The sequence below is a fragment of the Sebastes umbrosus genome, chromosome 1 (assembly GCF_015220745.1).
Source record: "Sebastes umbrosus isolate fSebUmb1 chromosome 1, fSebUmb1.pri, whole genome shotgun sequence".
NCBI lineage: Eukaryota > Metazoa > Chordata > Actinopteri > Perciformes > Sebastidae > Sebastes > Sebastes umbrosus.
The window spans coordinates 39,446,084-39,463,232 of record NC_051269.1 but is presented as its reverse complement, the minus strand read 5'-3'; the positions used below and the strand labels follow the sequence as shown (position 1 = coordinate 39,463,232).

General features: G+C 41.5%; 2 long non-coding RNA genes across 2 annotated transcripts in view; both read left to right on the top strand.

The window, feature by feature from the left end:
• The first annotated feature begins 2,442 nt into the window (after window positions 1-2,442).
• LOC119494056 lies at window positions 2,443-8,541 on the top strand. The gene is made up of 3 exons (XR_005208088.1): window positions 2,443-2,657; window positions 6,760-6,879; window positions 7,459-8,541. It is a non-coding gene; the product is annotated as an uncharacterized LOC119494056 (long non-coding RNA).
• Window positions 8,542-11,467: 2,926 nt separating this feature from the next.
• The window catches only part of LOC119490543, a 41,292-nt gene continuing 35,610 nt past the window's right edge, over window positions 11,468-17,149 (top strand). The window contains exons 1-2 of the long non-coding RNA XR_005207433.1: window positions 11,468-11,488; window positions 13,757-13,860. This is a non-coding gene — a long non-coding RNA (uncharacterized LOC119490543). The remainder of the gene's footprint in view (window positions 11,489-13,756; window positions 13,861-17,149) is intronic.

The window sequence follows — 17,149 nt, the reverse complement described above, 5'->3', positions numbered from 1 at the left end:
TAGAAAACATTCAATCTTTTCATATTATTCAGCTAATGATATTTTTACCCAAGTAGGATGCAAATTGCATTTTCTTTCTTTTTTTTTCTTCCCCCCCATTTGTATTCTTGAATGGTTTTAAAATAACTATCAACAGCACAGCACTGAGCACCAGATGGTTTCCTAATTTGGATAATCTTATCATATGTGGATAGGATAGATCTCAGCAGTGTAGAGTGTGACCAGAGCCATCAATAAAAAAAAATGGAGGAACATGGGTTGAGAAGTTAATGATCTGAAATGAGGAACCTTAAAAACCCAACTGGGGCTTAATACAACGGATTAGTTTTCTGATTAGAATTTAAAAAGGCATTCAATATCCTTTAATGGGATGAATTTTTAAAGGGTGGCCAAAACATTGCCTTCTCAGTTGGTGCCATAAATGGTGATAGTTAAAAAGAGTACAAAAGGCTGGCAGAGGGCAGACTGGTTGGCTGTGTTTGCCCAAGCCGGCTGTGAAAACTGAAGCTGGCTTACCTCCCTTACACACTGTTCTATCTCTGTCTCCGGCTCTCTTGTTACTTTATGAGAGAAGATCACACCAAACTGCGTGCTAAAAATGGTCATTTTAATGTTTCTTTGCTTGTGATGAATCCAGGATCAGATCTTCGTTGAATTAGCAGAACAGTACCAGCATACATCCACCTATATGTATGCTTATATCTTATATGTCTTTGATTTTCCTCCGGAGATCAATAAAGTATTTCTGATTCTGATTCACCCCAAAGAGTGGTGTTCCCTTTTCCTGATAGTCTCATCTTAATAGCTTTTAAAACTATCCAGAATCTCATTAGAACAACTGATTAGAGAAAAGTCTGAAAGATGAAACAATTCGTGCAGCAGAAATCCTTTTTGAAATCTCCTGTCTTGTTAATCATCTCTAAGATTTATCCTGTGACCCCCCTCGAGAGATAACAAGATTGGCATGACTACTGTTTTTATTCGTATTCTTATTTACATGTTTTCTTCATGTCCGTTGGTCTCTTGTTTTACTCCCAAAAAAAACAAAAGAAACTGTGATGATAAGCGACAGTGGCTGAGATGTAAAGCGGAGCGATGCCAGTTAGTATTTCTTTCTCGCATATACAACCACGGCCAATTATCACAGACAAGCTATAGAATGCTTTCACACCTACAGTAAGCTGTTGGTGCAGTTTAAACTAACTCCGAGCATTAGCCTGTTTGCTTCAGTTTGTTAAGGCTGCTGTGAAAGTTTTTAGAAGACAGAGACAAATGATGTCGTCCTGGCAATGGTGGCGTCACATCAGAAAACGCTTCTATGCCTCATTCTAAAGGGCATGGACATAATTTGTCTTTTAATTTATAGGAACTGTTGCTATTCTCCCTGTAATGTTATTGTACGAGATGTCTCTTGTTCATCCTGTTACTCTTCCTGTTTGTCAATCAGTTATTTACTCACAATAAACACAAAAGAAGCAATAAAAGTTCAGCATGACTTTCTACCAAAATATGATTTTCCTTACTTTGCACGGCAACTGGATTTTTGCGATGTCACAAGACCACGCAAGAATCGCGAGAATTGTGGGAAAAAGTATTTTTCGGCCCAATGGCATCATGTGACACGGAAGTTGTAGTACCGCCATTTGGCCACTATAAAAATTTGCATCAAAGCTGGGCGCACTTCCTGGGGGCTGGAGAGAAAGGTCTCGAACAAAGTTAATTTTCTCCTGATTTGTGATTTTTATGTTCAGAAAATATGTGGCTCGTGAAAAATGGGTCCAATATTTACTTTGGTGACTACGGGGCAAAAGAATCAGTCATAATCTGTGTTCATGTTCACGTCTCCCATTGGAGGTAATAGACTCAGGACATGTGAAACCCATGTGTCCCAGATACTGGAAACTGAAATTCTCAGTGCACCGTCTCCTTTCTGAACTGTCTCCGGTTATATCAGAGCTGGAGTGTATTTCTCCATTGAAAGAAGAGCAAAGAAAGCCACAGCTTTTCTCGATGGAAAAGATGTTTTCGACCTTCTCCCGTGGGGCTTCGGCAAGAGTTTGATTGACAGATGGTTCATCCAATGACCTAGTGATTGTCAAGTATTTTTTTTTTTAAAGTGCCTGCCCTTTTTCAAAAAGTTTCCATTGACGGCTTCTCAGATGGTTCTGTGTGACAAACCATTTGGTGGGTCAGGTTATGATTTTCCACCATGTCGTGTTGTTGTTGCAGGATGACAGTCATCAAAGCTGTCATGAATGTATTACCTGTCGGTCCGTGTGGCTTCTTGGTTTGTTTGTACCAAAACATTTTGAACACAAAATGCACCAGAACTAAAAAAGAATCATTTCTGTCAATGCAAACTCCATTTTCAAAAAGTTAGTTTGAAGCAACGCAACCTATTGTTAATGAAAATTACCTGGTAATGTAGCACAATGCTGGAATGCCGTTGCCATGATTACCTGCAGAACGATGACAACACAACTGCCTGCCAATCAGGAACAGCTAATTTCCGAGGCCATGGTAAAGATCACGTTCTAAAGGTTGGAATCATTTTAATAAATGCACCAACAATTAGAGATGGAATCCTTCAGAGAGCTCACAAGGTCTCACATAGCTTCCAGGAGAGAAATTACTGCCTGGCTCTCTTTGAATTTCAGGTAAATTCTCCTTCATATCTGTTTGCCACAATCTGGAGAGGGTTTTTTTTCTACTTTCTTTCACTCTCCCCATTGCTTTCTTAAAAATATTTTCTTTTCAGCAGCAAAAAGTGGGGAGGAAAATAGTGAAAGTGTATTGGCAGAGCTCACTCAGTGTATAGCTCTAGCTGGGTATTTTCTGACATCCAGCACTGACTAGCATGCATCCTAGCTCAGTGGTGGTTTGCTTAAAATAGAAAGCTCTTCTTAAAAATATAGCTACGGGGTCCTTAAAGGAACTGCAGTCGCTATCTTGCTGTGCACACTTACTCCCGAGGCAGGTCTGCCTTGGGAGGACAAAATGATTTTGGGTTCCATGGAAGCGGCTGCCAAAATATGTTGCATTATTTCTCATCGGTTAGCCGAGCCCGTTGTACCTGTCAGGCAGCATGTGGCCGCTAAACTTTTATACACTTATGAAGATTTCACCAAGCGTATCTCTGATGTTTATTTTATACGGAGAGGGACATTAATTTTGCCACTTTCAAATAACATCTTACAGCAAATCTATTTTTAAATTTCCACTTTTTCTTCATTTTCATGCATTATGGATGTCTAAGAGATGAATCCTCTGTTTATGCAGTGGCGATGTTGTGAATTTCGGCATCAAAGAGGCCTTTATTTTCTCCCCAAATTCCAAGGTTACTGCCCCGGTATGTGACCCACATTCTAAATACTTCAAACAATAATGGCTTATGTCAAAGCTCGGATACATACTCACAGCTTTGCCCCTGGGGAATAAACATAAACTGTGGCTGTTTATGAAGCCTCGCCACCCTTGAGTATAAAAGCGGGGACCAAATGCTGGCTTTCTAATACTGCAGAGATTTACTCGCCCTCTCATTGTCTCTGTGTTTCTCTCCTGCTGCGCTGCCGCCAATAATTAGTGCAGCACGGACATTATGCAGACACCCATACGGGAGGTGAAGATGAGACCACTTCAGTCTCATTAAATGTGTATGCTTGCCTTTAATTAGGAGATATTTGTTTGCAAGTACAACATCCCCCCTTGTTCGGCTTTTACAGTGCACCTGCTTTCAGGGCTTGTATGGAGAGCTGCTGACTGGGTTGAAGCAAATAGACTGTCAACACTCCTCACAGGGACCCTCCATTAGGCTGTCTCTTTCAGCCGCGCACACCCTTGAGGCTATGAAGCATTTTGCTCCCTTACCGCCGCACACTTCCTCTCCTTCTTTGTCCATCTAAAGAAACAGCCCCTTCACCTTCTGCAGCTCAGTCTCTGTCTGTTTATTGCTCTAGCTCTCTCTCGCTTTTTTTTTTTTCTTCTTCAAGGAACAATATTTATATCAGCGTGTCTTCTTATGATGTCAATAACGTGTTAGAATAGCAGAGAAGAGCTGGTACCGTCAACCAAATATGATTATGATTGTTATTATTATTGCTCAGTGCATGCTGGAAAAGGCAAAATAAATGAAAGAATGCCTCGTGATTTAGAGCAATGGTTCTCAACCTGGAGGTCAGGACCCCCACAAGTACAGAAGATTAAAGTAGAAAACACAAAATTCTGCCATACAAAATTGTGTTTACTTTTTCAGACTTTCCTCTTTTGTTTGCTCTTTACTTTTGAATTACTGGATATTTTCCCTCTTCAGGCTCACAAAAAATTATTCAGATAAATCAAAGAAAAGAAAATACACCACTAAATGGTTTCGCAGCACGGATTATGTTCACTGCCAATGTTTTTCTCCCAGTCCAGAACTATGTTTTTTTACTGCATGATATAGGAATTATTTACATCCGTGGCATCCCTATTAGCAGCCTTTTCTTTTCATTCTGTGCGCTACCGTCTGCAAACTCTTGTATGTTTTGTCTGAAACAGCCATGGAGCACATTATAATCGTACATGCTTTCAACAATAATGAGGTGTTTTGTTTTTCACATCCACTTAGCGTTTAAGCTGTACGTCCCCCCCAAATGGTAAATGGATGGCGTTTAGCACTAGCTCCTGAGCCACAGCCGCCCAACATTCAACTTCCACATTCCGAATCGAAGCTAGTTAGCCTAATTTTACCACTTTTCCTTTTTGTGTTTTTCGACACCTGCTGAGCGCCACTGTAAAGGAGTCTAGCTATCATATCTCTTTCATGTGGCTGTACCCGCAGCACACAAGGTTTGTTACCTTTTAATTTGAATCAAAACATAGAGTAATGTAAGTACTAGTACTGTAGAGAATGCTTGAATAAATCACACATTGGACTAAGCAACAACTAACAATGTCAGCCACTCCAGGCCAACAATTTGCCTGCCTGAACAATTTCTTGTGCCTGACCACACAGGCAACCAATCAAACCAACATTGTCAGTCAAAATCATTGGCGAACAGTAATGTAGGAGGAGCTGTCACTGCAACAAGTTCTCACTCCCAACTCGTCAAACTGCAGCTTGGTCAGTGGCCCAATCTATGACGCTTTAGGTACCCCTCTAGCGTCAGTTTTGGACGTGTCAGGGACGGCGTGTCAAATTTCTGCTCGTTACATGCATAGCATCTTTTCAAAATAAACTTCACAGGAAAGGTACAGTTTTTCGCTCCTTACATGCATACAGTCTCTTTTCAAAAATAAACTTCCACAAAAGATTGTGGTTTGGGTTAAAATAAGTACTTTTGCTCCGTAAAAGAACTACATTTGTTACATAACTTCCGTTGGTAATGTTTGGAAGTTACGTCACAAAACTACAGTAAAATAAGTCAACGTTGACTCGGTTTCACACGGGACACGAACAGCAGTCTCCTGAGTGAAAATCTCGCGTTTGTTTGACCCGTCCAACCTTCCCTCCCACCCGGAATTTCTTGCTATTCAAACTACATCAGTTGCTATGTGTCTAATAATGACATGGATGGGTTTACATTGGAGTTAGCTGAAAGTTCGGTGCGCCCCGTATAGAAGCTAAAGGATGCCTCGGTGTGTCGGTATCAGGCGCTGAGGGGCACTGATCAAGTGGCAATACTTGACATGTTGGAAGTAAGAACGGCTTGCTCACTACAAAGAAATAAATAAAACTTCAGTTTGACTTTAAGGCCAAAAAGGTTGTGAACCACTGACTTTTAGGACATAATTGATGCCACAGAACTGAGATAGACAATCCTATAAGCAGAACCCCAACAATTGCCGTTCAAGCGTAGGAGTGGGTAACGCGTTTACATAATCTGAAACCTGTTCCAGACCTTTAAATTGACGTGCATTGATGTTACTGCATGCAATTCCTTTTAATTTAAATTGTGATAATACTAAAATGCAAATGAGAAAATAGCGTTGGAAGCTGTGACCTTAAAGGGAAGGTGGAGGTGGATCTAAATGACCCCAGGAATCAAATCTTTAAGGTCATTAAAGAGCTTTTCTGCTGCTGGTAATAAATCACATTTAAAGCCTCTGCAAAACTCCAGTATCACAATGAATGTCCAGGTTTAAAGCACCTTCATCTCGGCTGTTGATCAATATCTTTATGCCCAGCGACACGCTGCACTGCAATTGTTTCTGACTTGTATCAGCTATATCAAATGGGCAGTCAGCAAAGCTCACACAGGCTTTCAGCAATAACAAAAGCACAACTAACAAATGCGCCACTTGAAGCCCGAACAACTCAAAGCTTAAAATAGAAGGCTTTCTGCTGGGCTACCTTACATATGTCTGCCTTTAACTTTCAAGCACTTTCCTGGTTATAGAGCCGAAGGCAACAGACAGCTTAACCCTCTCTGCTTCTAGATAAAGCAAACAAATCAGATAATGAATAAATCACACAATATCAAACATAGTAGTAGAGTAGGGATGCTATAATATGCTACCAAATGGGCTTTTTCGTCTCTATAGGTAGTAATGCCAATGCAAAAAAATGGTCCCAGCAAATTAACCTTTATAATGTCTATTAAATAATGTAGTATAGTGTAAAGTCTTTTGATGATACACAAGTGAAATTTGTTCTGAAACTCCAACAAGAGAACGCCGTAACAAAAGGACAGTGAAATCTGTATTTTTAGCTGCGTACCAGGAGCGTTTGTGTGATCGGTTCAGGAATTTCAAGGATTCTTTTTGATTACCCAACCGCAGGTCTGAGAGGAAGCGATCAGAGCTCGCGGTCCCAACAGCACCGAGGAGCCGCTTGAAACGCCAGGAGCTGCTACAGTCTTACTCAGGTGTGTCGACAAAGAGGCAAAAGCAGGCGGAAAGGTATGAACAACGAAGAATTAAATGATGGTGGCCATTATTAAAGCTCATTTAGACCTATGACTTAATACCAGTTCGGTCTATTTTTTCTAATGATAAAAAGGAGTACGAAAAAAGGAATATTTCTGTCTGTGTGTTTAAAAAAAAGTCTATATGGTAGGAAAAAAAATCCTAAGGGAGATTTCTTTCAGCTATCCAAAACACAGCCCCGTTTGATGTGTGAAATATGACGAAATTGGTGTTATCTTTCAAATCAACGCATTAATTAATACGAAACTTCAAAAATAGAAAGTCAACCTGAGTGATTTTTGCAGTTTGAACTTGAGTTAGTTGCCGTGGCTGGGTTTCATTTTCACCCAGTGTGAAATGTCCCGAGCCTTATCCAGATTTATGTAAACAATCAGGGTAAGAGCTTCATTTTATGGCCAGAATGCCCGGACTTTATAGAACCGAGTAAATCAACACAATCCACTGACAAGAGGACCCATCCAAGCCGTACCATGGATTCCTTCTTTATTCCTCATTTTCCCTGTTTGTTCTCCCGTCTTGTGCCATGTCATATCTCTCTCTCTCTCTCTTCAGTTCATAGACAGAGTGCTGTCTGTTTCCGGATTTTGCGAGGCAGCACACGTCCAGGCGAGATGTGGGGTCCGACTGAAATGACTCCTGAAACATCCATCACTGCAAATTACACATTTGGTAGTGCTGATTCCCTCTTTTGGGCTAATGAAGTTATATGCCCCTGCACAACTACCACGATGCCTGCTAATGTCTTTTAATTTGCAAAGATAATTACAACAAGGAAGGTTCCACTTGAAAATCCATACATGCCAGCAAACGGAGCTAAAATCGACCAATCCACAGGGGTAATTATTTCTCCCTTGGATCATCTAATGTATATATACATCTCAGGGGGCTAATCACACTGATCTAATGCTTTATGCAATAATAAAGCAGTCAGGGTTGACATGACATGTGTACAGGATATAAAATGAGCATTTGCGTGCAACTACTTATGCATACTAATGTGCTTAGCAACGCGTCTGTTCGGCGCCTTGTTTGGGAAATGCCAACATTTGCATTTGGTGCCTAAAGGTGCAAGAGAACCAGGCTAGGCTATGCCCCGACATTGTGCAATCTGCACGAAGCCGATGTAACAACAGAACATGTTGTTATCTTAAGGTTAAAAACACACGCGCATGCTCACTCATATGCATGCAAGGCGAGCGAGACAAACAACGGAGGAGCAGGCTGCGGGAGACTTAGTGGCAAGGAGAGTCTAGACATAATGAGTTTAATAACGTACAATGTTCATTAAAACATAGCTCACAGCCTCTCCGGAGGTGTCATTCCTGTCAGATTAGTGGTGCTGAGATATGGATGGCACCGAGCGGAAGCAGCCCATATGGTCTGTCTGCTTGACAGCACTGTGACCCACAACAGATGTGCTGTTCTTCTCTCCCCTGATGTTAGACTCTGCCTCTTTGTCACACCTGTGTTTTCTCCCAAGCCACACAATAACATCAAGAAATGACACCGCTGGATTCGCCCTCTGACTCAACAAAGGATTGTGGTCGGCCGCAAAATACATTTTGACTTAATTAGGGAGGCTGGCTTCCTTCTGGGCATTATTAGAATAATGGCAACCTAAGAAAAAGATAAATTATTCCTGTGTGATGTTTGCATAATGTACCAGGTTGTGACTCTGGACTGGATGCGACTATTTGCAATTCTGTCTCCTGGAAATTACATTCATGTTCTACTAATTTGGCCCCCTTTAGCATCTGTATGGGTTCACCCAGGAGACCACTGTTTGTGTCCGATGTGAACCAAGTCAATGTTGACTTATTTCACCTTAGTTTTGTATTTCGTAACTGCCGTACTTTACCAATGCAAGTTATGTAACAAACATACTTATATTAACCCAAACCATGATCTTTTCCTAAGCCTAATCAAGTAGTTTTGTTACGTAAGTAAACCTAAAAACTAAGTAAACCAATGTTGGAAGATTATTTTGAAAAGAGACTGTATGCATGTAGGGAGTGGAAACTGTATGTTTCCTGTGAACATGGAAGATTATATTGGAAAGACACAATGCCTAGTTATGGTTTGGAAAGATTGTGGTTTTGGTTAAATGTAAGTAAACACGTCCCGTCTCGTCCTTCAAGTCAACGTTGACGTTTTCAATCAGTAAACCAGACCACGACCTTTCCTTAACCTCAAAGCTAAAATTATGAAGATTTCTGTTCGTTGATAAAGTGACGCCAGTGGTCAGTGGTGGTAATGCTAAAAACGTACAAGTCCCAGAGTGCTGTGCAATCTAACATGTCACTGGGGGTAGGAAACATGCTTTGAGCAGCTACTTTATCAAAAAATGTATTTCCCTAGTTGGTCGGCCATGAAAATTGGATGCCTTCTTTATAAATTGCTCTACACAAATATTTTCCAGATTCCATTATTACGTGAAATTCTGAAGAAGCCTACGCATGTGTACAAATTCATTCCAATATACACACACACAGGCTTCTTCCAGTTCATGCATGTGTCATTTCCTGGGAATAACTTGTGCACACCATTTGAATCCAGTGCGACATGGCGAACTCTGCCACCAACAATGCATATAATAATGCATAATGCTATAGTATAGCCATAGACTGTATGTAAAGATGGATGATGACAGTTCCCCAAAAGTGAATCCCAAAACATCTTCATTGGTCCCTTGGTGGCTGGGGTCGTGTCCAGATGGTAACCCACAAATCCTAAAAACTTGCAAAAACTCTTGCGAGACTCGCTGCCTGACGATCTGTCCTAACCTTAACTATTCAAGACCAATGCCTAACCTTAACCATCTCACAAGAATTTCACAAATTGCAGGATACCATCTAGACAAGACCTGCGGCTGGCTGCAGTAGGCCTTTAGGTCATAAACCCCGCCCCATCCATGTTAGCGGATGGACATGCACCAAACTAAAAAAATCAAAGTACAAGTCAAATATATGTTTCCCAAAAATGGTTTCCGTCATTTTAGGTAATTTTTTCACGCTGATGTATGTTCAATTGTTCACTTTTCTGATAAATTTGGTTTTAATTAGTTATTTACTATAAAAAGGTAGATTGACAGCTGTGAGTCTCTTTCGTTGACAAGCTTTGGCCGTGCTCAGCTTGCAATTGGTTCGGGTGGGTGTATGGGTGGGACCTTGATACTGTGGCTCCACCGCCCGATCACTACTGCACCAGACTCTGGCTCCAAATGACCTCTTAAGCATAAGATGGCAGCTTCCGTATACGGGATACTTTGACTTCACTTCTATACAGTGGGAGGAAGTGGAGACGTATCATCCATCTTTATATAAAGTCTATGAGTATGATTAATGAATGTAAATATGTACCTATAGCAAAATAAAAGCCTCCCAATCAAAAATTGGGTTTGATGTTATGAAAATCTTAAGGATTGTAACTTTAACCAACCATAGCATAACCTTGAAGTTAGTAATCATGCTTTAGTTGTTATGAGTGGACACTGTAGAAAAAAACAAATACATTATTTATTATTTGATCTGATATGGCGCGTGGCCAGTATTGGACCTAGGAGGCACTGGCTCACCCAGCCAAGTTTGATCAATAATATATTTTGTTACAAAAATATAAAAAATGTATGTAAGAAAAGAAATAAATATAAATTTGATTTCTTGTTGAGTTGTATGTGTGTGTTTAAAGTGTCTTCTGATTAAAATAGAGCTGTTAAAACAAGTTGTCGGCAGCCAGCCGGAACTAACTGGTTGCCATGGTTCCGACCCGGTTCTGACAGGCAGACACCTTGGACTGTTTTTAGCCAGCTAGCTAGCTAACCATAACCGCCACAACAATGGCTAAATAAAGTTCTTTAATGTGTTATTTTAAAAAAAACTAAGAGTTGAGGAAGAAGACACGCCACTACCTCCACCAGCTGAGTCCACCAGCCCGATTCTTCAGACTCGTTAGCAAACAAGAAGGTTAGCCCATCCCAGCCCGGCGGCCACTTGCTCCCCGGGTGCCAGTGCTCTCTTCCGGTCAGCCTGATGCGGGTTTACCGCTGATCTATCTGCAATGGATTTAAAGCTATTTCCCTGTCAAGAATGGGAAGTCAAGGTGCTTCTCATCAACGTGGTATGGACAGTTTTCTCAGTTGGAATACAGTGTAAACAAGGACGTCTTTATAAACTGTGCAGACATTTCCCAGCTGGGTCCGTGGACTGGAAGCACCTACTGTAGGTACGTCAGCCAGGTATGAGATATACATCACTCCATTTCACTGCACAAGTGTCAGAAGCTACAGGGCAAGACAACTAACCAAAATGCAGATGAGGAAATGAGTGAAATCAAACGAACCGTGATGCCATGAACTATCCATCTAAAAGCGTTTTTTGATTGTTATACTGTTTTGTGCCAAGCTGAACGTCCCCCGTCCCCTGTGTGGACACAAAGACAATACAGATGGAAACTTTATAGAACTGTTCAAGTTCATGTGAAAATATGACCTGGCCCTCTTGTCCCTTGAAAAGGAACTCTGTGTCTCTTTGGACTATGATGATATAATCTCTGTATTCAATGCTAGGCCATGAAGACAACACAGGTAGTCATCGTTTTTCACTGTTTCAGCACCTTGAATAGATTATACGTTAAGTAATGGTGTGTACTGTTAATAGGCAACATTATTATAAATTAGTTGCTCATTTTTTGTGCATTTTTTTCAGCCAAATTTGATTGTATGTGGTGGTTGATTTAATATCAATGAAGGAGTGTTTTGTTCTTTCTTAATGCAAACAATGCTCAGCTGTTTTCATTCTTTGATTTCCTTTTACTGCTGATTTGTGTAAACTTGGCATTTGCTGTTATGCAGAAGGTGAGCTGACCCTGGTACTGAAGTAACAATGTGATTTCTGTCAGATGTATGCTATGTCATGCAGTAGATCACATATTCTCTACTGTTTGGGTTTATGTTTAGATGCCACTGCACTGTAAAGCCCATGCACTGCCGGTTCTGCAATCTGCAAATAATATATTCAGCCTGATGAGGATATCATAGGCAAGTTGTTGTCTATACTGTTGTGTACAACCTTCTGTTGGTTGAGCATGTTGTATAGGCCAATGGTTCCCAACCTTTTTCCTTAAGGTACCCCTTTTCTATCATTGAGTAAACTGACGACCCCTGACTAAGTGAGATATTTTATGGATATTTCATATTATATTCAATGCACAACAATAACAGTACCGAACAACTGATAGACTGTACAATTAACCCAAATAGTGAATTCAATAACTGCAGGAAGTTTGTGTAAAACGAGCGATTCGGATGAATTTTGAGCAGATTATTTCCTGTGAATAATTAATCAGAGATGAGTTTTCTTGTTATTTTTAGGGACTTTTAATACAAATCTCTGTAATGTGTATTTATTTTTTTTAATTTTTAACAATCATGCATTTAATAATAGGCTTCTTTTTTGACAAAGTCAGTGTTTTCCTCTCCCTGATGCTTGGCCATTGTTCTGTCAGCTCTTTGATTGTTTTAACTGTGTACCTTTCAGAACGAGGCTGTTTAGCAGAGAAGGAAGGCTCAGTGATTATAGCTTGTGTTCAGGTCTTTACCGTGCCCTTATCCTGTGAGATTTATTTTAAATTTATAATTTAAATAATAATTTAAAACATTAAAATATAGATGGCCCACCCAATTTTGTACTGGCCCATCCATAATCGAATTTATGCCTACGCCACTATATGGACCTATGGCTTTGTTCGACATCACATACTATGCACTACATACTCAGTATGTGTACTATCGTTCAACATACTTTGAACTGTGAACAAACAGTAGTATGTATCTTTTCGGACGCCCTTAGCAGTAATTTACGTCGTCACTTCCTGAGAGCCTCCGTGCCGGTTAGAGACGTGTAACCATGGTAACCCATGCCAACGTCATGCAACCGAAACGACGGTTTGTGAGAATCAAAGTTTGAATTAATTTAATATATATAAATTACACCTAGCAAAGTAAAATCTTATACTTTGTTTGACGCGTTATTGATGTTACAGAGCCGTCCGTCAACAACCGTTATGAAAGTTGTCGTCACTACCGCATTGCATTGTGGGATATTTATGCTACCGTAGTGTCCAACGTTGCATACTGGAATATTTCATCGGAAATAGTATGCAATTCGTGTACTATTGTTTCATACTAAGGTTTCGGACATACATATAATCCTACATACTGTTTTAGTGTACTAAATGGCATGTTAGAATGGGATTTCGGACGCAACCTATGTGACAGAAATAAAGTCAAAGTTTTTCTGATACATTCAGTATGAATATCTGCCGTCTTTGCAGACACATTCATAAAAATGTTTCCTTATTATGCTGATTAAACATTTTATTTGGGGCGACATTGTTTCTCTCAAAACACATATTTGCTGTTGCAAATTAGTAGTTTATGGATGTAATTTCGAGGAGACAGGGTTTGGACATGTTCTCCGGTTGTCCAGATGGTTTGCTATCCAACAAAAACCCCTACTTTCTCACCAAGACAAATTATGGGGAGCTTTCGCTGCTTAACCATGTGTGCATGGTGATTTATAGGGTTATCCAGCCACTTCTGCCAACAGTATATGAAGTATGCACCCGATAAGCTGCCTGTAATTTCAGCTGGGTGGAAAGCAATTTCTTCAGAACATGTAAAGTGCCGATGATCAGGTTCAATACGGACCCTCCCATGACAATTACCACTCTGCTTACCGGCAGCCACACAGCTCGAGTATCGGGTCATGTACTGCATATGAATGCTACATTTCATTATTAAACCTTCCACCAGGGAGTATCATTGATCCCTTCATATATATGTGTGTCACAGGTATCCAGAAAATGTGCAATATGTGGAGCATGACACGCAGCGGGGATGCCAGGGCCAACATTTCTCAGAGGTGCCGATTTCAGACCAAACACTGAATATTGGAGGTCTGTAATACATGTCTAGTTTTTATGGATATAAGTGTCTATCTTAAGTAGCAGCTGTCTGCTCCCGCTAATCCTTCTGCTTGATTTAAATGTCAATACCTCCTTCATATGTGCACAAGCATAAATCTGTATGGATGGAGTGGGCGGGAGTGACATCACGGGGGGCAAGGGGTGAATGGATCTCGACGGGCGGCTTTAACCGAGGAGGCGGCGATAGACCGGTGGCAGTAACAGCAAGGTCCATAGACTTTAATGCTCGTCCCCCCGGTGAAATGCCATCTGGAAGAAGCAGGGTGCCTATGGATTAATCACCTGAAGGCTCATTCCGGTTCTCGATTATACACCCCGCGCTCGCGTCTTTGGTGGTCCCACAACTGATGGAACCTTGAACTACGTGCCTGTGTTTTTGAGAGCTTGATGTTGACTGTCTGAGAGGCCTGCCAGGATGGGGGTTTTTTTCAGTAAAATGGGGGAGACAGAAACTGGGACGGTTAATGGATGACCCGGGGTGCATGCACACAGATAGATTAATGCGAGGGGAGGAGGGAGCGCCAGGGAGGATGCCACTCTATTGCGGGTGTTGTCTTGTGAAGCGGCTACAGGGTTGAGATTTATGATGTCTTGTTAGAAGCACGCAGATAAATGATTGTTGCTCTGTGTATGTGGGACATACTTGTTGGGCTGCCTCAAATTCAGCAGAGAGAACTAGAAAACACACGGGTGCTCTCCCGTCACCAGGAGATTCATTTTCTCGCCGCGGCGCCGCGTCTTCCTTCTTCCTCGAGCAGGTACAGGTGGTCCGTTGTTTGAGAAGGGAATAGGAGCGAGCTGTGTTTGTTTGAGGTATTATTTTTCATCAAAGTATCCCTCTTAACATATTCTCCTCGCTTTGATGTGCCGAGTTTAAAGTAGTCTGCTGGATCTTGTAAGGATTATCAGCCACTATGCCACATTAAAGTAAGGAATAAATAGCAATTAGTGTGTTTTTTTGAGGAGCGACCATACTTAGAGGGTGGTTTCCAAATCAATAACCTTGTTAACTGGGTAGCAGCGGTGCACCGTTGCACCTCACTGGGCTCGGAATTAGCTATCGGTGGCTTGTGTACAATCACAAAGGAGAAAATGGAAGGGAAAATCTATCCACGCCCGCCGTGACATAGATCAACAGTGTCGTGTTGCGGATGAAAGTGAGGCCGACACATGGCACAGATGTAAATTAGCAGAAATCATGTGGGAAAAAGACGCCTTCAAAACACCTGAAGCAGAGTTTGTTGTTGCGGACCTTTCGCAGTCCCTCCCTGTGGATAATAACATTAACACAAGTTAAAATGTCACACAAAGGGTGAGTTCTGGTGGCCCAGTGGTCTCAGGCATGAGCTCTTTATGTAACTGCAAAATCCTGGGCATGAATCCAACCAAGGACATTTCACTTTCCTGCAATGCAATTCCAATTCAAAGTAAAATTGCCATGCAGAAAACTATATTATTTGAGGAAAAATTGTACAAAAAGTACAAATACTCCTTGTGATAAACGAGAAAACATCAGTGGATAAAAAAGAGGAGAGAGATGGACAGACAGCAGCAGATGATGCTGCAGGAGGCCTTCCAGGATACCTTGAAAGGCGCGCTGGTATATAACAAACATGAGGTAAAGATGGAGCGGAAAAACCCTGACAAGATAAGTATAAGGCTGAGAGCTTTCTTTGGCTGTCAGCAGCCGCTTGAGATACAATGTACTCTATTAGCGGAGCAGCTTGCAATCAAGGAAGAGGGTGCAATGGTGAATACAAATCTGAGAATGGAGAGTAGATGAAATCAGGCAAAGAGGAGATGGAGAGCTGCAGCACGATGAGATGTTAACATAAATGACATCTCAATCACTGTCTGTTGCCGCCGCCGCCGCCTTCTTGATCCGCTGCTCCGTAGGATCCTCTGTGGAAGCTGTATCTGGTCTAAGTCCACTAATTAAACTATGATTAGGTTCCACTAATCAAACTCCTTCGGATTCCTAGATGTTCAGCAAAGTCAATTACATCATATCTATGAATTTGACTTTCTCATTACATTTTTTTTTCCCCGTGCAATTTTTAAATTAAAGCAAGAGCCGAGTGCATTGAGTTGGGCTTAATCAAGTGGAAACTACCAAAGCCCCGTGACTCCGCAGTAGGAAGTCTCCCTGAGCCTCTGCAGCCTACTGCTATGAGCCATGGCTTTATCAGGCTTATGAGCGCTGTGTCATATCTGCATTACAGCTGATGGAAGCAGTCCCAATCTGAAAATACCCCCACTGGCTGACTAATGAACTAGGTAAGGTCCAATCCACAAACAAAACAACAAAAAAATGATAGGAAAAGACATCTCAGTGCTTCCCAGGAGCATGATGTATCTTCAGCAGCGGAGAGCCATATGAATGATTTAAACTAGCATCTGTAGAGGCACATCAGCTGTCAGCTGTCAGGAAATGAAAGCCCGGATTGGCTCAGAGGACTTGATGAGAGACCGTAGTAGCTGGGTGTTCTGGGACAGAGAGTGGAGGCAAGCATGGAGACCAGCTGTCGCACTAACTGCCGGCACCACAGTGCGTGGCGATAGGAGGCCCGGGGCACAGAAGGATGCTGTGACAAGAGTAGGAAGGAATCCAGTGTCTCAACCAACTGTGCTCAGCACTCCCCGAGTCCTCTCCGCTCTGGATATTTTATATCCGCTTTCGAATAACCCGAAAATCGATAAGGTTTCAATCTTGCTTTATCAGACCAGGCCTGGGAGGGCTTTTTTTTTCTCCCTCGATCATAATTTGGACACTTCAAAAGATAGGGGAGGAGCTCCCTCCTCACATTTGCTCAATAACTGTGCCAAAGCACAGCCAGTTTGATGTTCGCTAACTCAGCTTGTCAAAAGGGTTAAGAGCTATGCCCTACATTTCTGTGCTTTTTACTTCGTCAGGCGTAAAGGCAGGGGCGGTCGTATTCTGTTATTGAAATGTGTGCACCGTACACACACCTGCACACGCTGGCATTCCAATAAAGACTGCATTCACGCTGTGGAAAACAGTGTTATTTAGTCACAGTATATTCTATCTGACATGATGACACTGATCTAATGATTTCTGCTGGGTGTGAATGAAGCCAACCTGCTCAGCGTTGCATTATTATATTGAAGGCTTTTTGGTTTGCACCATTTTTTACAGAAAAATAAACATTTTCATGCTCGTTACATGGATACAGTGTTTTCAAAATAAACTTCCGTCTTCACAAGAAACAACTTCTTTGGGTTTAGGCAATAAAACTAC